The sequence below is a fragment of the Lathamus discolor genome, chromosome 1, assembly GCF_037157495.1.
Source record: "Lathamus discolor isolate bLatDis1 chromosome 1, bLatDis1.hap1, whole genome shotgun sequence".
NCBI lineage: Eukaryota > Metazoa > Chordata > Aves > Psittaciformes > Psittacidae > Lathamus > Lathamus discolor.
Window position 1 is genome coordinate 42352207 of NC_088884.1, and position 22766 is coordinate 42374972.

General features: G+C 38.1%; 1 long non-coding RNA gene across 1 annotated transcript in view; it reads left to right on the top strand.

The window, feature by feature from the left end:
- LOC136007112 (uncharacterized) overlaps positions 1–20418 on the top strand; it is a 162009-nt gene extending 141591 nt beyond the window's left edge. The window contains exon 3 of the long non-coding RNA XR_010609478.1: positions 20301–20418. This is a non-coding gene — a long non-coding RNA (uncharacterized LOC136007112). The remainder of the gene's footprint in view (positions 1–20300) is intronic.
- Positions 20419–22766: the final 2348 nt, after the last annotated feature.

Below are 22766 nucleotides of genomic sequence, written 5' to 3' on the forward strand. Positions count from 1 at the left end.
ACTGGACTTTTCGGTCAGTGTGTTCAGTGGATTTAGGTCATCTTCAGGAAACTGTAATGATGCCTTTTAAAATGGCAGTTGTTTTTCATGAAAATTATTCCAAATTACCTTAATGTACATAAATAACATTTGTGGTTTTCAGCAATTTTAAATTGAGTGTTCCTCTGTATTTTTTTTTTCAGTAACACGTTATTATTCACCTGCTCTTGAGCAAGGTACTTTCTATTATCCATAAGAATGACCGAAGATACCTCACAATTAATTCTAAGCATTTCAAAACTATCTATTGTAGTATGCAGAGGAATAAGGAGAGCAGATGAGTGGAAGCAAGACAGGAAAATACAGAGATTGAGATGGGGAGGTGGATAAAACAGCAAGGAACTTTTCACTTAATCCAGTAAACTGCATACTCAAAATTATATATAATGACTAATCCTGAAAGTATTTTTTTATATGAGGTAGCAATAATGACAACCCAACCTCGTCTAAGGAATATTAAATCTAAGTCAGACTTGGTGAACATGGGGCTGCAGAGGAGGAAAGTGTCAGGTGATTATTAGCACTAATCTGTGAAACTGTATAAACACTTCCTCCAACAAACAGCCCTCACAGTTCTTCTCTGGCCATCTTTTCCACTCGCATCTGGGTTTGGATCTGCCTAGTTAAAGGGAATGCTTGATTTTAAAACAAACTTATATCTGAGCCCAGTTGACATTAAAAATATTTAGAAGTCATAGGACTGCTTGAGAGGTTATGCTAAAATACTTGGATGGATCTCAGTGCTTGCAAAGACCAGGAACATGGCTCAGCATCAGACTCCCCAAGAAAGCTGAGTTGAAGTTACACCCAGGAAGGATGTGCTCAAAAGGGAGTGTATGTGGGTCATCTTGATGGCCAGTGTTTGCTGTACAAACTGTACAGAGCAAGTCCACAGCTGTTCAATTGTGTGCATCTCTTCCAGTGCCTTTGATGCTAGTATCATGCTGTTATGAGAGATTTGTGTGACAACAAAAGTCCCTTATTTTCAGGTTCAGACTGAAAACTTGAGAGGAGCCTGTACTTTAAAAAAAGATAAATAAATCAATGTAGTAGGAAGTAGCCATGTGTTCTACAGACAATTATCTTTACTGAAAAGATTGTACAGCAATTTTAATTGACAATTAGTAAATAAAAGGGTTTCACAGATAATGAGTTTCCTTTGATAAACCAAGGAGAACCTTTGTCTCGCTGATTTTTCAGCTTTAGCCAAGTTTATTTATGTAGTATAGTGTAACACAGACTGAGATCTCCTTAGGGGTTGATTCAGCTAGTGACTGTTAATTGAAAAAACTCATTTCAGATAATCCCAGCTAGCGAAATTAATCTCTTGGTTGCGATGAAGTCATACATGACCAATTTCATTATGAAAATATGTTTTACTTTCTTGTTGTTTGTTTTTTTTTAATGTCAGGTTCAGATGCTTATTTTTTTTAATAGATATTATGACATTGCATTCTGGATACTTTAAAAGAGAACACTATTATTGCTTCTACAAAATGAAAGCAGAATGCAATTCTTTATGCTCTTACTGCATCACAAGCTTTGCAAAGACTGTAACTGCTCTTGCTTATTTTCTATTCCAGCAAAACTTTCCTAAAACTGATTGACATAGTTCTCAATGTGGTTTAATTTCAGTGTAAATTACATTTGTTTCCACTAATAAATATTCAGATTTAAATATAAAGAGTCATCTTTAGCAATTCCAGCATAGAATAGAGTAGGGTACTTAGGAGGATCCCTCTAAAGTCTGTACGGAGAGCTGGTATCCTTAATGGCATGTAATTGTTGTGTAAAAATGAGCAGCAGTGCTTTCTTCTTCTCCTGCGTATTTTTAAATGCGTTGAATGCTGTGCTGCATGCTTACTCCAGTACTATATGCAGGGATTTAGTATTCAATATGGTGTTAGATGTCTGTTCTTTGGTATCTTGTAGGTGAGAGATCAACAAAGTTTTCTCTTTTGGGACTATGTGTTGTATATAAACTAGCAGCATTCTAGTTGCCATTCAATTTTAATATAAAATCACATGTGTACACATATATTATCAAAGTTCTTTGTCAAAATACAGCATTATGAAATAATCAGACATTAGTAAAGAGAACAGTTAAAGCTGCTGATTTATCTCAAATTCTTTGCCTAGGCTTCTGAGCACCAGGCTGTGTTCTCTGAAAACCTGTTTACATGCTGTTTTCCCCAGTGTTCTGTATCACCCGCGGCACAGAGTGATATTACTACTTCTCTTGTGACTTATTCTCTGATTTTTATAATTACAGCATGTGAATATTTGCCCTAGCAATCTACCTTCATAATAGCCTAGTGAGGGAGTGTGTGTGGGGGGGTTGTTTCTTTGTTTATGTTTTATGGAGCAGTATCTGAGGGGCTCTAAGGTCAGTGTTGGCTAATTTTAGAAGTCTAACTGGAGATGCATGGGCCCTGATTATCTTCACTCTAATATTTAGAGTTATATAGGACATGTTACAATTAGAGCATAGACCTTCTTGTCTTCCACTGCAGCTGTGCCAGCTCAGCGCTTTTGCAGACCAGACCTTAGGGTGTGCATCAAGAAAATGAGGAACATGCAATTAGTGAACACCCGCAAAGGGTTTAGTTTGTCTGACATGACTGCCAACATACAGGAACTTTGTGGCACAGAGAGGAATAAAGGCAGATTCTTCAGACAACACAACTCCTGTAACTGTGATACTTTACTTTTTTTTTTCCCTGCAACTCCTTGCTTCATTCTCCACCAGCTTCCAGTTTAATCATCAAATGATGCCAGGGAATGTAGAAAATTAGTTTATCTCAAAGCACATCTGCTGTGCACTTCATACTGGACTGTACACATCCTCCACATACTGTAGTCACAACTAATGTAGCAGCTTATTAAGGTATGAAAGTACAACCCTTTATCTCTGATGTTCATCATCACATACCTAAAACCTTTATTTCAGTGGAGAGTCAGTTTTAACTTCTGGAGTCCTTGTACAAAGCATGCTCTTTTTTAGTTGGTGGTGTGCCATTTTCTCCTGTGCTGGTGTTATGATGACCTTGGTAGGACTGATACAGTTCAGAAAGACAGAACTTCGGGAATATTTTTGTATAATGTACTGATCTCTCAAGGCATAAGGCTGCTCTGCGAAAATGGGATCCTGGGGAGTGTTGCCAGTGGTATCAAAGTTGTTTCTACTGTGAAAAAGCTGTTTCACCTCACTGACTTTGAATAACAAATTTGGGCAAATTTTCACAGAAAACAAAAAATGTGCCATCTTCTGTATTAATGTCAAGATTATGAATATTATCAAGATCTTTCCCTAAATGAGATTTGCCCTAAATGAGACTTTGAATTATTCTAACTAGGGAAAGCAACCCTGTCACTTAATGCAAAAAATAGCAAAGCAATTTAAAAGCCGAAAATTTTGATTTTGGCAAAAGTACACACTATTGAAATACATATATTGTAACAAAATGCAGGCAACATTAATATTATATGCTGCCATCCTTCTGGCGTGTATCAAGTTCAATTTCAACCACCAAGTAATGTCAGCAAGATTATGTAAGAATAAAGAATTTATGAAGCCAGTTTGGGTAATTGTGACAAGACACAATATTGGCATCATGCTATTGCCTTTCAATCAGAGGCAGAAAGAAGGGTCAGTCCTCAGTCAGGTCCTTTACTGGTTGCTGCTGTTGCCTGCACAGAAGCATCTGAATATTGGCATTTCCACCTGAGTTCAGGTATTAGTATGCATCAATGTGGTCACAGGATCTATATGATATGGTTTGACACTGCACTCTGTCAGCATGATTTGTGGAAAAAAATACACAGAAATGGTTCTTCGTATTTTATTATGCTCTTGGAGTGAAAAGACTGAAATAGGAATGGACACTATGGTCTCTCTGCAAATATTTAACCTGTATGTATGTTTCAATAGGAGGCAGTTTTGCTTATGCATAAACACATTATGATCTCATAGCAAGGAAGAGTTGGACCAGAGGCAAGAGAAAAAGTTAATAAAATATTATCAAGTAGATTACTGTTGTCAGTGGTATACATCTGACTTACTTAAGGGTTACCTTCAATAACTTCAAGGCTTGTAAAAATGTCAAACTGAGGTAATTACCCTTTGTGAATGAACAGATGAAGTGATCAAGATGCTCCCAACTCATAATCATTTTGGTTATGTGGGAAGTAAGGAAGACATCTCATTTCCTTTCACTGCAGAAGATCGTGGCATTCCCAACTTGGTAGTGCTGAGAAGACAATATAGGCCCCTAGTCGGTAAACCTAATTAGAGAGCTGTTCTGCTCCTCTATCAACTGCAACTGTGTGAGGCAATCTCATTAGTGTGTGGCCTGCTGAATGCAGGCAATGTTTGTGCCTTTTCAAGCTGTAATGCATTTTTGCTGATAACATACTCCTAGCAATTATCGTTTTCTCCATCAATTTTGTGGGTGTCTAGGGCTTTGGAATATTAGCTCTTCTTTATATCTGTCACTGTTAAAACCATTTTAAAGAAATATAGCTTGTCAGCCTTTGGCTTACACACAGCTGATGGCAAATTCACTGGCACTATCTAGTTGTCTGTGCTGGCAATACAAGTGCTCCTACATTGATAAATACAGCGTAGGTGTGTGTAAAAACTTCTCATCATTGAGGATTGAATTCAAAATGTTGTGAACTCTTACAGTTTGTTGTTGGGTGCCTGAGAGAACGGTGGAGTGTAGAAGTACAATTTTAGAATCACGATGCACCTGTGGCTTCTATTGAAAATTGAGATTGATTTATAATTTTGACTTCAGAAATAACAGGAAGCGTTTGCTAAAAGCACATTATTTGTTAAGAAACCCACCCCAATTAAAAAAAAACCCTAAACACAAACCAACCAGGAAATCACTAGAAAAATAAATTGGTTTGTACACTTTTTAACTTTCCTTTTATGCTTATAGAGCTATTTTATTAAATTTTACAACCTTGTTGACACAGCAAGAATATATGCTTGCAAAATAATATGAAAGGAGACATACGTATTCCTTTCCTACTAGTAGCTGTTATAAGCTCTTTTTGGTGTGAATATTATAAAGATTTGGGGTTTTTTTGCAACTAAGATGATAAATTCTTTTGTTTCTATTATTAGATTTAGTGTGTTCTTTACTGAAGTGGCAGAAAGTGGTATTTACAGAGCTAATTCAATTAAATAGTAAGTTATTCTTAGTGGATTAGAGAACTGCAGGAATCTGAGGATTTCAGAGGAAAAAAAGAAAATAAAATATTATTATTGTCATAAGTAAGGCATAACCCAAAGGCAATTTTATAATAAAACTTCATGTAATTATAATAAGCCATATGTAATTTTACTATGAGCAGCAAAAATCACAGCTGCTTCTTCTCAAGATTGTTTTCATAGTAGCAACTGTCCATTTCTCTGAGTTAACTCATAGAATAGAATAGACTAGTTAGGGTTGGAAAGGACCTCAAGATCATCTAGTTCCAACGCCCCTGCCATGAGCAGGGACACCTCACACTAAACCATCCCACCCAAGGCTTCATCCAACCTGGCCTTGAACACCGCCAGGGATGGAGCACTCACAACCTCCCTGGGCAACAGATTCCAGTGTCTCACCACCCTAACAGGAAAAAATTTCCTCCTTATATCCAACCTAAACTTCCCCTGTTTAAGTTTTAACCCATTACCCCTTGTCCTGTCACTACAGTCCCTGATGAAGAGTCCCTCCCCAGCATCCCTATAGGCCCCCTTCAGGTACTGGAAGGCTGCTATTAGGTCCCCACGCAGCCTTCTCTTCTCCAGGCTGAACAGCCCCAACTTTCTCAGCCTGTCTTCATACGGGAGGTGCTCCAGTCCCCTGATCATCCTCGTGGCCCTCCTCTGGACTTGTTCCAGCAGTTCCATGTCCTTTTTATGTTGAGGACACCAGAACTGCACACAATACTCCAAGTGAGGTCTCATGTGAGCAGAGTAGAGGGGCAGGATCACCTTCTTGGACCTGCTGGTCACGCTCCTTTTGATGCAGCCCAGGATACGGTTGGCTTTCTGGGCTGCGAGTGCACACTGAAGCCGGCTCATGTTCATTTTCTCATCGACCAGCACCCCCAAGTCCTTCTCTGCAGGGCTGCTCCGAATCTCTTCTCTGCCCAACCTGTAGCTGTGCCTGGGATTGCTCCAACCCAGGTGTAGGACCTTGCACTTGGCATGGCTGAACTTCATAAGGTTGGCATCAGCCCACCTCACAAGCGTGTCAAGGTCCCTCTGGATGGCATCCCTTCCCTCCAGTGTATCAACCGGACCACTCAGCTTGGTGTCATTGGCAAACTTGCTGAGGGCGCACTCAATCCCACTGTCCATGTCAGTGACGAAGATGTTGAACAAGACTGGTCCCAACACCGATCCCTGAGGGACACCACTCGTTACTGGTCTCCAGCTGGACATCGAGCCATTGACCACAACTCTTTGTGTGCGGCCATCCAGCCAGTTCTTTATCCTCCTATGATAGAAACTTATTAGTAGCTTAAAAGAGTTAGGCCCTAAACCATAAATTTAAAAAATTGAGATTTCAGAATTTATTTTTAATTTTATTTTTAATTTATTTATGCTTCCTTCTGATCTGATAATTTATTTTAAAATGTACACGTTTGAGGCAAATCACAGAATCATAGAATAGTTAGAGGTGGAAAGGACCTAAAGATCATCTAGTTCCAGCACCACTAGCACGGGCAGGGATGCCTTACACTAGACCACGTCGCCCAAGGCTATGTCTAGCCTGGCCTTGAACGCTGCCAGGGATGGAGCATTTACCACTTATTCGGGCAACCTGTTTCCCAAAACAAGGATGTCATGCAGGACAGTGTCAAATGCTTTGCACAAGTCCAGGTAGATGATGTTAATTGCTTTGCCCCTATCAATCAGTTCTGTAGCCCCATCATAGAAGAACACCAGATTGTTCTTTCTTTCATGGTCAGGCAGGATTTCCCCTTAGTGAAGCCATGCTGGCTGTCACCAAGCACCTTGTTGTTTTTCATGTCCCTTAGCATGCCTTCCAGGAGAATGTGCTCCAAGATTTTGCCAGGCACAGAGGTGAGACTGACTGGTCTGTAGTTTCCTAGGTCTTCCATTTTCCCCTTCTTGAAAATGGAGGTTGAAAATGGGGGTTATATTTCCCTTTTTCCTGTTATCGGGAGCTTCACCTGGCTGCCATGGTTTTTCAGATATGATGGACAGTGGCTGAGCAACTTCATCCACCAGCTCCTTCAGGACCTGTGGATGTATTTCATCTGGTCCCATGGACTCATGCACGTTCAGGTTCCTAAGATGATCTTGAACCTGATCCTTTCCTACAGTGGGCCTAAGGTCTTCATTTTCACAGTCCTTGCATTTCTCTTCCAAGACTTGAGCAGTATGACTAGAATATATAAATAAGAAAATAAGCAAATACACTTTACATTTCAAAACCTAGATTATAATTTAAAATCTTGTTAATTTGAGAATACTGCTGTTGGTTGCAGAGATAATGAAAGAAATATCAGTAGCAGTTCCTTTCTCCTTAGTTAAACCTGATTCTTTTACAAAGTTATTTTTTATAGATTAATCATCTTCGTAATGGGCTTTTTACTGCATGGTGGAGAATAGTCCTCTTAAACCTTGTGCTCCTTCAGGTTTATTACATTATTTTTTTTACTTACGTGGAGAAATAGGTAGCCTAAGCTGTGTAATAGTTAGGTTTCTAGTCTGTGTTTGTGGTGTAGCATCTCCGCATGGCAAGCATAGAAAGATGGGAACCCTCAGGGGGTGAGTCACTCCACCTCCTTCTTTCCATTAATTGTATGAGAAGCCCAAGCTCAGATAATAAATTTTTAAGTGGTTGAAATTTGATAAAATGATGCTGTCATTAGTGCTGGGCTCTCCATATTGATAATTTCTGCTTTTCCTACCTAGGCTGATAAACACTGAGTAGAAGTAGCACAGTTTCCTTTATCTTTCCAGAACAGGCTGCTTCCCATGTTGATTTCAGGGCAGTCAAACAGAGCAGCTCCCAAGTTCAGTTTTCAAGCTTTCTTGTGATGCTGAGCCTTCTTTTGAATTTTGCCTGGTCTCTTTTGGCTTGTGTAGTGGGATGATATATGCTGGGATGGTTTACAGGCTGCACTTCTCCTTTCTTTCTGTATTTAGAATCAATGTGAACACCATAAGAACAAGATAAAAAATGCTGCAGGTTATTAAGATAATTTTGAATTTTTTAAATTCAAAGAAAGCAAGAAGATAGTGCCTGAGGATTCTGACTTCTTCACTGAATTTTTGATGGAAAAAGGTTCAGGTTGATTTGCTTGAAAATGCAGTTTATAAAAGCTTGCTGCTTTGCTGGTCTATCTCACGGTGTATAGTAAAGCTGGTTTTATACTGCTTTACCCATCGCAAAGATTGGCAACAAGATAACCACACAGGTTTTTGTAGGAGAAAAAGTGCTGACTGTGTTAAAATACAGAGCTACGCTTATTTTTAAGAAAATGGGTGTTATCTTTCTTTTTCCCCCATTCTGGATTCCAAATGTCACCCAGCAGTGTATGGATCTTGCTGACTACAGAGCACTTTTCTCACTAGGGCACTCAGACCCCAAAAGGGAGAAGGTTTAGGGTGGTCTAATAATTAGTTTGAGAGTTTTTCTCATAGGCATGTTTTCTGAAAAACCTTTAGTGAGACCAGAGTTCTTTCTCAGAAAATATTCCCCTTGATCTGTAGGAATGACAAGCCCTGGAAAGGCGCCTTGTCTGGAGCAGCTGGTAGGAGTTTGCTGAGCGCTGCCTGGTGGTACTTTCTGGGATGCAGAGAGCAATCCCTGAAGGTAATACTGCCACCTTGGGCTCTAGCACCGTAAAAGCACAAGTAGGAAGTTCTGCCAAGAAAATTTTCTAGCACTGGAGAGCTGCTTGTTACCTTAGGGCAGCGAGACACAAACCTTGATGTTTCTTTTCAAGCACAGAAATGTATCCCTGTCTCACAGACAGCTAAATAATGACTCATTACAATGAGCTTTTCTTGCTCTTGCTTTAATTGGTTTCTTCTGGATGCTTTGTGGCGCCTTTAAGAAATTGCTCCTCAGTGGATGTCTACAAAAAGCTGTTTCATTTCCAGTATCTCTGTAATATGTGAGTCTTTTTTCCTGTACCTTCTATAATCTCATATTTTACTTATTAAAATACTTCCCTCCCCCCACCACCCCCAACAGCTTTTTTACCTTCAGCTTGTGTGAATTGATGTTCCAGCAAATGGTATGTGTATGGGCAGAGATTTGTAAGGTTTGGCTTTCTAAAGGTTTCACTAGAGAGAAAAAAAATAAACCTCTCCTTTGAGATTAGTTGTCCAATGTATACTCTGGGTGATATATTTCTATGTTCTTCCCATAAAGTGTAAAGAAATTAAAAATAAGCTAGCACATCAAGATTCCAGGATTATGTATTTATTTTAAAGACTGTATTATGTATTTATTTTGAAGTAGTCACAAAACTACTCCAATAGCTAAGGGTACCTCTACTATATCTCAAATTATTAAGAAGATACGGGGAAAAGTAAGGACAAACATCTCCTTCTTATCCTGCCACCACTCTCCCCCCGTCTCTGTGTATGACTAGGGTAGAAAGGGGTGCACCACCTTGAGTCCATGTTGAGGATGTTGAAGCATCAAATCAATTTCACTAGCATAGTTCCTCTAAATTTTGCATGTTTATTATCTTACCACTTGCTACTTGCACTGTTGTGTAGCTGTGAATAGTGAAGGACAAAAGATGAGCTGTCTGCAGGGAAAAGTAATTATGGGGGGTGTGCACCTGATACAGTTGGTGAAAAGAAAGAAAATTTTAAAGGTCAGATATCTAATTAAAGATACTGATTGCCTTTAAAAAAAGCAAGAAAACCACCTTTCCTTTGCATAGTAAAGCATTATCTTCAACTGCTCTGATAAAAAAGAACATAGATTAATTCCTTTCATAAAATAAGTATGGTTTTCATACACTTTATAAATGATCTTTGAAAATTGCCTCATCTCGTTTAAAAGCGTATATACATAGCTTCTGCATTTAGCTAAATCATACTCATAATCTACATTCATATTCTACAAAAATAAATTATACAATATAAATAGTAGAAAAAACCTCCTGCACAAATCTTGTGAAATCTATTTGATGGCTTGATTATGCCTAATTGCATGCTTGTAAAGAAAGTGAGCTTCAGCATTGTAGCTGGTGTGACATAGTAAGAATATGTATCAGAAATGAGATCTTAAATCTGTTTTAAAGAACTAGTAAGTACTAACAAAGGGATAAAAAAAAAGAAGATAAGAATTTATTGTTCTATATTTTGGAACCACTACGAGAAGAATTCTGAATTAGTAATGGGGAGTTTTGAGCGATGGCTTGCATAGCATTCTCGAGGGAGTTAATAAACCATTAACACGATGTTCATTTTTCTTTTGCTGGTCATCTTTTCACTTGAGTGCCTGAGACAGTCTGTCCTTGTGTCACTTAAATAAGCTGTATATTTTATTCATTCCTTTAAAGAACACACATTACGGTTACTCTCACATATAAAGGGAGTGGTGACATTTAAATAGGTTTTTACCATGATAGAACTGTTTAGTCACATTTACATGATTAGACAGATACTACAAGACATCCATCCTATAGCTTGAGACAAGTTAGGTTCGTGTTTGGAATAGAAAGTTGCAGCTATCATTTTAATTGGCTTCACTTACCATATTTATGGGAGATCATGACAGAATTCTTATTTAATTTTATTATTCTAGAGGAGATTGATCTATGGCTATGGTTGTTGGCTTTGTTTACCAAATGGAAGAATTACCTTCCTGCCCAAACATCTCAGTATAATCTAGTGCCTGCATGTTACCTCAAATTGAATCTCGCACCTACTGCTTCAAAAAGTTATTAACTATATTACAAATACAAGAACTAATCCTCTCTCCTTTGAAAAGCTGCTGTAAACTGGCTTTGAGCATGGCATTGCTTTGTGGATAAAGGGAAAAAAGTGCTTCGCAAAGCTGTCTGCAGCAAGGAAATCACTCTGTATTTGCTATTATGCTCCAGGAGCTTCTGCACCCCTTGCTGTGGCCTTAGGTCAGCAAGGAATGCTTACATCTAGTTTCAGCAGGGCATTTAATTGTGTGCTTAGTATTAAATTCAGCAAGACTCATACACGTACTTAACTTCAACTCTTGCTTGCCATTATCAGCAAGAGTGGTTTTCTCAATTGGGATTACAAGGAGAAAAGATGGATTATCCTAGTGAGGTAGATATCCATAGAAGACTGCATCTATACCAACATCAAAGAGATATTTTTTCAGCTCAGAAGCACTCAGAGCAAAACCTCAATGCTTCCTTTCCAATGATGTGGTTAGAAAACAGCCTCTCTCTAAAACCAGCCCTTATCACTCCACATCCTGGGCAAGGTGGGGGGGAGCACTTTGCACTTGCCTCTCTCCTTCCACTCATTTGCCTTTATAGAGTGGCTGGCATTGAGAAATTATCTTTCCCACATTTCCATATGCCTTCTTCCCCTTGATGTTGCCAAAGACAAGAGGGGATGAAAGGGCTGCAGCTGTGGAAGGAAGGCTCTAGCGACCTCTTGGTCCTGCAGTATGAATTACTGTATTTCCGTTCTTCCTGAAAATGTCAGGTCCCACCCACTGTACCTGGCTGGCTCTTCTCCCCAGTACCACAACTTCCCAGATGCTCACCCAGTTCTTGTCAATTTCAATTCTTGACATTTGTAGGATAGAACCTGCTGCTTCATTTATTAACACATGATTCCAGTTGACAATAGACAATGTGCCCTGGCTTGCAGTCTGATGCTGCTCCGTCTCCACTGCCACATTTTCCCTTGGGATACACCTGAGATACTGCTTTAATGGGCTCCCTGCGGAACATGAGACACCATAGCTGTATAGATTTCTGACAAGGTATTTCATTAAAGACTTCAAAAAAAGATGAGGTGTAAAGGCTGCAGAAGAGATTAGCAATTGGGGTGGAAGCTTAAGGTCTCATTTTTTATGATAGACAAAGGCTTCCAGCTGATTCCTTTAAGGATTTGTGCTGATCATGTGTAAGTTAGGTGTGTAAAAGAGTATAAACATTCAGTTGACAGTAGTCTGTATAGTCTGTAGTGACACAGCAGGTATGCTGTGAGTCATTGCTGTTAACTTATTTTCTCCTATTTATTTACCATTAGCATAAGTGGAACATTTGAATGCATCAGATGTATTCTTACTAGGCAATGATGGTAGCCTTTCTGACCTGCAAATGTCCATTATCAGTATTAATTTGTTTGAAGCCTAGAAATGTCTCATATTCTCTAATTAGTTTATGCATCAGAATTCAAATCTAAGTTACAGTCCATGTTTCAATGGTCAGTTATTCAGAAACAATATCCAGTCTAACATCTTTCCCACTGGATCATACTGTATTACTACACACAGATCTCAGGGGCAAATTGTCCTTTCATTTTGCAGTGCTGCAAGGAGGAGGTTTGAATCCTGGACAAGCTGGCAACAGAAAGTTGGAAGGAATTCAGGGAAATCCATCAATAATGATTAAAGATTTAGATTTCATGAAGACATATTAAAAACCAATTACATAGAATTTGTCTAAATGATGAAATAACAGTATGTCAGTGCAGGATTACTCTCACAGGAGAAAGCTGATGAATGAAGAAGAGAGAATCAATTTCTATTCCACAAAATACCCCAAACCAACCAAGCCCTGTGTACTAGACCGTTGCTTTGCTAGTCTACAGAAATATCTTGCTAGAGGGCAGTATGAGTTGTAGCAGGTAGCGTCCTTGTCTCCGTTTCTCTCTATAAGCAACTTAATGTTACTTAATTTATAGTTGTACTCTCATGGCAATTGCTGTTTCACACTTTCGTCCTCTCTCAGATTCTGAGAGTGAAGCTCATGGTAGGTTAGCCTGTCACGGTGCACTGTGATTGCCCACTGCATACTTAAGAAGCTTCAAATGATTAGACATTCCAATGTTGTACAGTTTTAAGCAATCAGTTGGGAAGTGGAAGCTGGATTACCTCACACCTTGCAACTCAATCAAAAAAAAACACCCAAACCCAAGCAGAAAACCCCTGTGCACTTGTTAAGCATCTCCAGCATAATAGGGCTGGATTCTGATGAGTTGCCTGAGCCCCCAGATACAAGTATTGAGTGTTTGTGCTGGTTTTCTTTAGTGGAATAGCCCGAGTACATAGGATCTTGAAAATAGTAGTGTAACCACAAGCTCAGTAGATAACAGAATGGTGTTTGATTTTGACAAAAAGAGTCTGCAGAGAATAGATAGAAAGTCTTGTAGCTTTTGCTTTTACAAACCAAGATCCCCAGTGACATCCTGTGCTCTCAATCTAAGGCTATTCTAATCTGTAAATGAAGTGTATGATGGAGAGTTTTTCCGTCAGTATGTCAAGATATACCTGTGGCCCCAACCAGCACATAAGTCATTTTTTCTATCCTACTTAATCAAAACTGAAGTGCTTGAGTTTGTTTTAATTTCAAAAGAAGTTTTTCGGTTTGTTTTTGGCATGGATGGGTTGCACTGTAGTACCTTAAAACCATGTAAAAACATGCACAGGTCTGCCTGTGCAAAAGCTCATTCCATTTTCATGCATATGCATTTCTACTTCCCAAGGGATAACTCTTGTTAATATTTATATTACAGCATTGATCACAAGCCCTCGTCAGGATCAGGGACTTTTCTTAAGACGATGGTCTTGAGGAATGTAGATGATAGAGGATGGTTGATGGAAATGGATAATCAGCCTATGTGTCTTTGCTGATGCAAGATCTGCCAAAAATAGTCTTAGGTCTGGAAAGGTTGTATCTTATGCTGTTGATAGCAGCTGCCATTGAAAATGAAGACAGCACACAGTAAGAATGATTTCCAGGTTTCCCCTATGGGTTGTATTACATCAGCTGTCCTTCTCCAACGATTGTTTTAGGAATGTGTGTCTTCATTTCTTCTTTTTAAACTTGTTACATGTGGAGCATGTTCTGTAAGAAAGTGCTAGCCAAACAGCATGGGGAAGTGAAAAACCTAAACATTGAACTTGATGATAGAACAAAAAAAAAAAAATACTTAAAATCGGAAAGAACACAGTAATAAGCTTTCTAGCTCTTTTAAAGGCATTCTCATATGCATATTAGGATTAGCCTAAATCCTGCATACATGTACCAAATTCCCTTCTCAGTGCTGCGTAGATGCCCATGAAAACAGGCATGACTGAAAACAAAAGCCAGTGAGGAGCTACAAAGGGAGCATGGAACAATCCACTTTTTACTAGTTAAGTGAGTTAAAGCATGAAAGAGGGAGCTGAAACTATAATAAAGTGAAAGACGTGCATGAAATAGCAAAGAATATTTTAGAATGCTAACAGCAATGAGTGGGCTAAATGCTTGAATAATTCAAGCAATGAAAGAAATAACCTTTAAAAGTCCTTCTGTTTAACATGGTTAGCTGTATTTTTTTAATCTAAAACAATCCAATCAGCAAATGCTGACCAAATTAATTAAAATAATGTCAAAGACCATTTAAATAAAATCCTTCAGTCATGATGTTTTGACACTTTTTGCTATAGAAATGCAGTGAGTTGCTTCGAATTCTGGATTTTGTGGCTGTCATAATGACAGAAAAGAACTCATCGGTATCAAAGTCACTCATGCCACATGTGTCTCCAGAAATTCATTACATTTTTACTTAAATTGTATAGTGCTTCAGAAACTATTTTTTCAATATATAGTCATGCAAAACCAGCATCTGGTGTTTTGAAGTAGCATTGTTCAAGAACAATAAATAAAAAATCATAAATTGCACTTAAAAACTTGTTTTCTTTTGCTCTCTTATAATTTTCCAATGAAAATTGTAAGAAAAGTAGCGCCCTTCTCTAAGCTAAATTATACAGTTGCACCAACTAAACACCTGATTAAAACCTTAATAACTAATTCACTTTGTGAGGGAGGGAGAAACTAACAAATAAGCCTGGTTTCTAAATCTTTAGATCTCCAGATCAGTGCTTAGCTGTCAGTGTGAGCTGCATCTTAAACAGACAGGGAGGGCTTGATCTATCTACTGTGTCTGCTTTGTATGATAAAAGAGATCATTTGACCTAGCTAGGATGTGTTCCTGAGCCAGAGAAGATGAATATTGTTTTAATGGCCTTCAAATTTAAAAATAATCTACAAGTGATGTGAAAAGTACTGTAGTCTTGCTGTAAGTAAGCTCTCAGTATTGTTACGTTAGCTGGCCTTACTAAGGATATCTGGAGGCTAAGGTCACAACATCTGATCATGGACATCGTAACAACAGCATATGATGATTTAGTTGGCAGTGCAGGCTAATGAAAGGGCTGTTCTTCAGAGACTTGAAACACTAAGCAGCAGGAATGCCGAGTTGAAGTTTTGTGCAGTGCCTGTTCTGACTTCTGGAAAATTCACTATATGGAGTTTAGGTGTAATATATTAAAAACTGGATATTTGCATAACCTTTCCTCTGACAATCTGTATGGACAAAATTCTCTCTTGTTTTGGTAAAGGGGCACAGGAAATTTCCTGATTTTTCTCTGCACTGTGTTTCTGCTACCTTGTGTTTTTAGGGAGATGCCTTCTCACCCTCCTTTCAGGGCAGACAGCAGAGTCTCTAAAGAAAGGTGTAAAGAGATGTTGCCCCTCTCAGCCACTTTCATCCCTCATGGACATTTACGCATAGCATCCTTGGGTCAGTCTGTGACTTTCTGACTCAAATTCATTTACCAGAGGTATAGTCCCTAAACACAAGAAGCCCAATACAAATGGGTTTGATTTCCTCAGGTTGGCATAGGTAGTGACATGTGAGATGTCCTAATACTTTATATTTGTGCTTCTTAGCCTGTATCTTTAATGGATTCAGAATTGTTTCTATTTCACTGTAATACATAGTAGGACTTGTATTCCTTGGTCATTAAAGAGTTTCAGCCATAGGATGTGCTTGACATACGGAAACGCTGCTTAGATCTGGTAGATCTGTTCAACTTCTGGTTAATTTTAAATACTTGCCCTCTGAAAACTTTGCTTTCTTTATCATGTACCCACTGTATTTTACTTTCACAGTTATTCAATTTTCCTATCTCTGCTGTATATTTGTAACTCTGTATTTGTATTTTCTTGCACTTTATTTTCCTTGTTTCACAGAATCACAGAATCCCAAGGGTTGGAAGGGACCTAAAAAGATCATCTAGTCCAACCCCCCTGCAAGAGCAGGGTAACCTACAGTACATCACACAGGAACTTGTCCAGGCGGGCCTTGAATATCTCCAGTGTAGGAGACTCCACAACCCCCCTGGGCAACCTGTTCCAGTGCTCTGTCACTCTTACAGTAAAGAAGTTCTTCCTGATGTTAACGTGGAACTTCCTATGTTCCAGTTTACACCCATTGCCCCTTGTCCTATCACTGGATATCACTGAAAAAAGCCTAGCTCCATCATCCTGACACCTACCCTTTACATATTTGTAAACATTGATGAGGTCACCCCTCAGTCTCCTCTTTTGCAAGCTAAAGAGACCCAGCTCCCTCAGCCTCTCCTAATACTTTATATTTGTGCTTCTTAGCCTGTATCTTTAATGGATTCAGAATTGTTTCTATTTCACTGTAATACATAGTAGGACTTGTATTCCTTGGTCATTAAAGAGTTTCAGCCATAGGATGTGCTTGACATACGGAAACGCTGCTTAGATCTGGTAGATCTGTTCAACTTCTGGTTAATTTTAAATACTTGCCCTCTGAAAAATTTGCTTTCTTTATCATGTACCCACTGTATTTTACTTTCACAGTTATTCAATTTTCCTATCTCTGCTGTATATTTGTAACTCTGTATTTGTATTTTCTTGCACTTTATTTTCCTTGTTTGTTCATTCTGTTCTTTACACTTAAAGAATAAAACAGTTCCGCAACTCAGGACATAACTGCAGGCTCCATATGTGAATGTTTAACGTATGACAGAAATTCTGGGAACTGGCTTACTTTTAGCTCCCTCCTCCACTCACTGATTTATATTAGTAAACTTAATTTGGTAGTCTTGTCTTTTCCCTTTCTTCTTATGTCCTGTCCCAGTGTCTGCTATGGTTTACCATCATGATGGGTCCTTCTTCTCCTTGGGATGGACTGATGGTCGGTGGTCACCATGTTCACTTCCACTGTGAAAGCCTTGGCAGTCTCTCACTATTGCCTAGTGTCTTAATGTGAAAGATAGGAAATAATCTGTGTGATATATTTATCAATACTGTTGATTAGGCCTGGTCTCAGACTAAAAGCCAACAGTGCTGAATGTTGTACCAGTGCAAAACAAGGTGGGACACTTGAAAAATCGGGGTAGTAAGCCATTTCAACTGTAATGTAGAAATTAGTGGATAGTTCTCTGCAACTCTGGCTTTAGGTTATAGGTGTGGCTGGGGAGAAACTGCCCTTCCAAATGTGGATAACTGGATAAAATGCTTTCCCCCTGCAAGCCCATTATTCTAACTTAAAAAATCTCACTGGGGCAGCGATGCTGTAATGTCTTTCCTTTTATGAAGAATGTATTGATTAATCCATAAATGTATAACTTAATTTTGGGATGTCAGCTGTACATGTCTTCCTAGCTTTACTTCTCTTAGACAATTTACACTTTAAGAGGTTGAGACATTTTTATTGGATTGAATTTATTTACAGCATTATGGTGATACATCATTCAAATACAAACCTCTGGGCAGAGAGGTGCTCTGCTTTGCTTTGTGAGTCTGCATTTTTGTGTTCTACAGTGAGTGCTAAGCCAGGCTACCTGCTTTCCATATCCTAACACATAATTCAGTACTTGTATTGCATAACATATATTTGACATCTTGTCTACACTGTCAACCAACATGGATTAAAGGAAGAGAAAAAAAAAAAAAGGTGGCTTTTCAGTCCTTGCAGGTGCTAAAAGTGTAGTTGCTTGTGTGACCTTTCCACATACACTGAAGGTCCTGGGTGAGTTCACACTTAACACAAGTAGGTGGTCATGTATTCAAGTGATGACAAAGCAGAGGTGAGAAAGAACTTTGTAGGGCCAGAAATATTTTTCTCTGGCAAATTATTTTTCTTCTTAAGCCTAGTGAGACTGATGAATCTCATTCTCCTAACAGTTCAGTGGGTACTGAGGGAGATTTCTTGAGGTTACGACAGAACACATTTTTGCTGTACCCATAAAATCAGCTGAAGTGACTATTATGAAGTGAATTGTTATCTGCAATTTTCAGTCTGATCTGCAGAACAGTACTTGGATAAGTGCAGAACCACACAAAACCTTGAAAACTGTAAATAGTTAGCAGAAGAGGAAAGTTAGCTGGTACAGTTTTAATGAACAGACATTGGTTTAATAAATACCAGTTACACAGAACAGCCATTTATTTTCTTGTCTAGGACCAAATAAAGGCCTCAGTTCTATGGTTTTCTTTTTGTTTAATTATATCTTATGAAAATATATAGTAATTTTCTGAATCAAAGTAGATGCATATGAAGAAATTAGTTTATACATAGATACCTTTTGCTTTCACAGTTGAAATGATGAATGTGGATAAAACTAAAATACTGATTCACAGTGAAAAATGTTAACCTAGTTAATGGGGTGATACTGGGTTTTGGTACAGTGATCCACAAATTCACATTCCAAGTTAGAATGGAAAAAATAGGATTTGCAGGAGAGTCCAGACAGAAGGCAGAAATTGAATCTGAAAATGAGAGAATTGTGGGTTACTTTGGAAGATCTGTGATCAGAAGAAATAGGTGGCAAGGCTTAAGAAAAGCAGAGCCAGAACAGGAATGACATTCTATCCTATATATACTGCATAAGGCTTCTGAACATAAGGTCTTAGAGGGTACCGCAGCACGAAAAAGTAGATAAACTAATGCAATCTCCCAAGCTGCTTCCTTTGTACAATCAATATAGTCTGAGTCTGATCGAGACTGAACATAAATCAACAGGCTTTTTTTCCAGCCTTTAATTTAGCTAGCAAATCACTGTCCCATGCTTGTCATTGCTTTTGCAATTCTCATTTTTTGTGCCCAGACTCTCAGCGAATGATTTTAGTGAATAACTACCTACCCCCTCTGCAGGGCATCAGAAATGAAAAACACACATTGAAAATTTCAAGGCTGAATGTGGGGCCTAACGCATTGTGTTCTCTGATTAATGGAATGTGTGAGGAGATACCTTCAGGATAGTTTAAGAACAGGTTAGAAGCAAACAAACATGCCATTTGCCTTTTATGTAAGTTATTCTTGGCTAGTGTTCTCCTTCTTTGGCCTATTATTGCTCTTCATATTTCATTCTTGTTGCTCTTGTTGCTTGAGTACTGTAAAATATGAAGTGATACACATTTTCAGTCTAAAATGTATGGCAGTGCTAGAAACATGTCACTATGTATCGGTCACTAACCAGTACTTTTGATTGAATTTGGGCGAATTATCACTTAATTTATAGATTCAAATGCTGTAGTTTGACCCTGTGAGTATAAAATTCTGAGTCAAGTGTCAGACATATTACTAATGAGGTAAAATGCCCCACAGGAAGACTTTGATGATGGTCACAATTTAATATGCTCTTGAAAATAAATTCTTAGACTATGGAGTAATTAACTTGTCAATGTATAAGCCTTTACATTTACTGCTTAAAGTATTATCTGAAATTATGAAATAAAAGCCTATTATTGTAAGACTGAAATTCTGAATATTGGAGGTCTTGCTTACGTCTTATGTCTCTGAGTACAACATAAGGTCCACAAATTATTTCAACATCTCAAGACTAACTTGAGATTTAAAAAAAGGAATAGAATGCTAATGCCAAGAAATTCAGTAGCATATAATTTCCATTCTTCTTACTCTCATTTAAGATTTCTTAACCAGTCATATATGATAAACTTGGAAATGATACTGATTTATTTCTGTCTTTCAGGGACATCTCCATTAAATAATAATAATTTCCCTGTATATTAAATATGCCTATAATATGCAATACTTCAATATATACTAAGATTAAAAAGAACTTAACAGTTGGCAGTAAATTAAATATAGAGGTACCGTATAATGGTCTCTGTAATGTGGCATGTATATTTCCCCTCACACAGTTTTGAGAAACTCAGTTTCTACCTGAAGATGTCTTTGTATTTAAATGAAATATAATATGTCTTTCCATATACAGCTGGATTTCATTCTGGATTTCATTCTGCAAGCAATATTTAATCATGAAAACATGTTCGCCAGCTCACTGGCGTCTCAATTTTCTCTTGCCTTGGTTTGTTTTCCTCCTTCCCATCCCTCCTCCCCCAGATTGTAAAAATAAATAAAGGATGAGCTTCTGGTGTTTTCTATAGAAAGTTAAGCTTCACTGACATTGAGCAATTTCTTTTACAGCTCACATGCACTTTGAATTTAAAATTTAATCTGTTCAAATCAGCTTGCATTACCAGGGAATTGTGCTTAGCATGTTCCATGAATGATTCAGTAGATCTTAATAGCTACCTTAGTAATTTCTTGTGGATCATTGAAAGAGATCACATTAGTAAACATTACCGCTAAGTACGAAGCACATTTTAAATGAAATTGTGCTTTTCGAGTACTGTTGATTCCAAAATCTGTTGTGTAGGTGTCATATGAAGAATTATGTATTACATCTTAGATTTAGTGTGTTTCAAGAAAACGGTAATTGATTTTTATTTTCTTTTAACTCTCTGCAAGTGATAGGAGCAGTGTACCAGCACAACTACCATGGCACAGTCCAGGGTGGTTGCCAGCGTGCACAGAGTGCTATACTCCGTGGACCAATCGTAAGTGTGATATAAACGTACCACTGGCTTCCACTTAAAGCCTTTCTTATCATAGAATCATAGAATAGTTTGGTTTGGTAGGGACCTTCAAAGGTCATCTAGTCCAACTCTTCTGCAGTGAGCAGGGACATCTTCAACTAGATCAGGTTGCCCAGAAGCACATCCAGCCTGGCTTTAAATGTCCCCAGGGATGAGGCATCCACCATGTGTCTGGGCAACCTGTGCCAGTATTTTACCACCCTCATTGTAAAGATTTTTTCCCTCACACTCACTTAGCACATACACTGCTTCTGAACTTCTAAGAAGACAAATAGTGTTATTAGCAATTGGAGGAATCAAAATAGCTCATGGAAGTAAAAATTATTAAGAGAGATTGATGTTTCATAAGCTTTATGTCCCAAGGACTCTGAAGTAGCTCTTAATTCAGCAGTAGGAAGTTAGAGTGCTTTTTCATAATTATGGTTCCCTTGAATATCTAAATTATGAATGAAGAATGCTATTGTTCCTTGAAAGATGCTAATGCTTATTTAAATCCAGCTTCACTAATTAAAAAACCCGTAAAGAATAAATATCTTTACATTCAAATGCTTCATTAAACTCTATGTCTGCAGTTATTGTCTATTGCTTGTACTTACAATATTTCCTTTTATTTTGAATTTATAAAAATCCTAATGCAGGAAACTTTTAAAAGTTGTTTTTATTAAGAGAGGTATGTGCTGCTAAGAAAGAATCTGTAGGTTTTAATGTATGTATATATAATATAATGCAGTCTACTATTTTGATGCTTCCAGTGAACTGTTTCAAATGTGATTTTTTTTTTTTTTAACTGAATACATCAGCCATAAAGCTGCAAGAACCAAGAGTGGGTAATTATAAATTTGAACTCAGGAGTGTCAGTGTAACTTTTAAAAATTTTTTACTCAGAATAATTTCAATATAAATTAAGGAAACAAAGCAGACACATTTCCCTTTGATGTTTGAGATGGAGGGACAGTAATCCCTAACCCCTCAGCTAACGATGGAGATCAGTAGGGGAGCGGCTGGGCACTTGGAATTTATGGTTAGCAGTGAGCAGGATTGGAAGATTGCTACAGAGCACATTGAATCTCCACTTCTATAAAGTAACAATATATAGTAATATATACAGCTTTTTCTGCAGTTGCATAAATGTCCATCATTCATAATTCTGTTTTGCATTTTTATAGCTCTTTTGATTTCATAGCATCCCAGAATACAATGCAAACAAGGTGTGCAGAAATGGGTGTTTAAATGATTCTGACATGTACACACCTCTGATATAGAATAACCTGCCGAAACACAAGGAGAAAATCTGGCAAGCAGTTCTCCTGAACTTCCAAAGAAACATCAGGGAGAACTTGCATATATTTTTTGATTCCCTCCTTTCTTTGGGAATTTGTTCTGTGGGTAGAGACTGCGCAGTTTTGTGGTCGCCCTGTTGAAGTTTTGCTTGTATAAAAGTGCTGGGTTTGTCCTGATAATGCCTGTGTTTTGGGGTTTGCTAGTGGGAATACATCCTGGTAGTAAGTACTGTGCCTAAGGCTTACGGTTTGGAAGACTTTGCTGTAATGCATGACAATGCATTAACTCCAAAGAATACACATAAAGCAAGGTGAATTAAAGTGGGACAAAAAGGTGCAATTCTAACATTTCCTAAGAATTTTAGTGTTTGGCCTTGCAGCTACCATAGTTTTTATTAGTTTAGACTTTGGCATGTCATATTATAAATCACCTAAACAACAACAATGACACCACAAAAAGTCTTCTTTGCAAATGGTTGGAAGCTGTTTAAAGACACTTCTGCATGTCAGGCATGAGCTTGC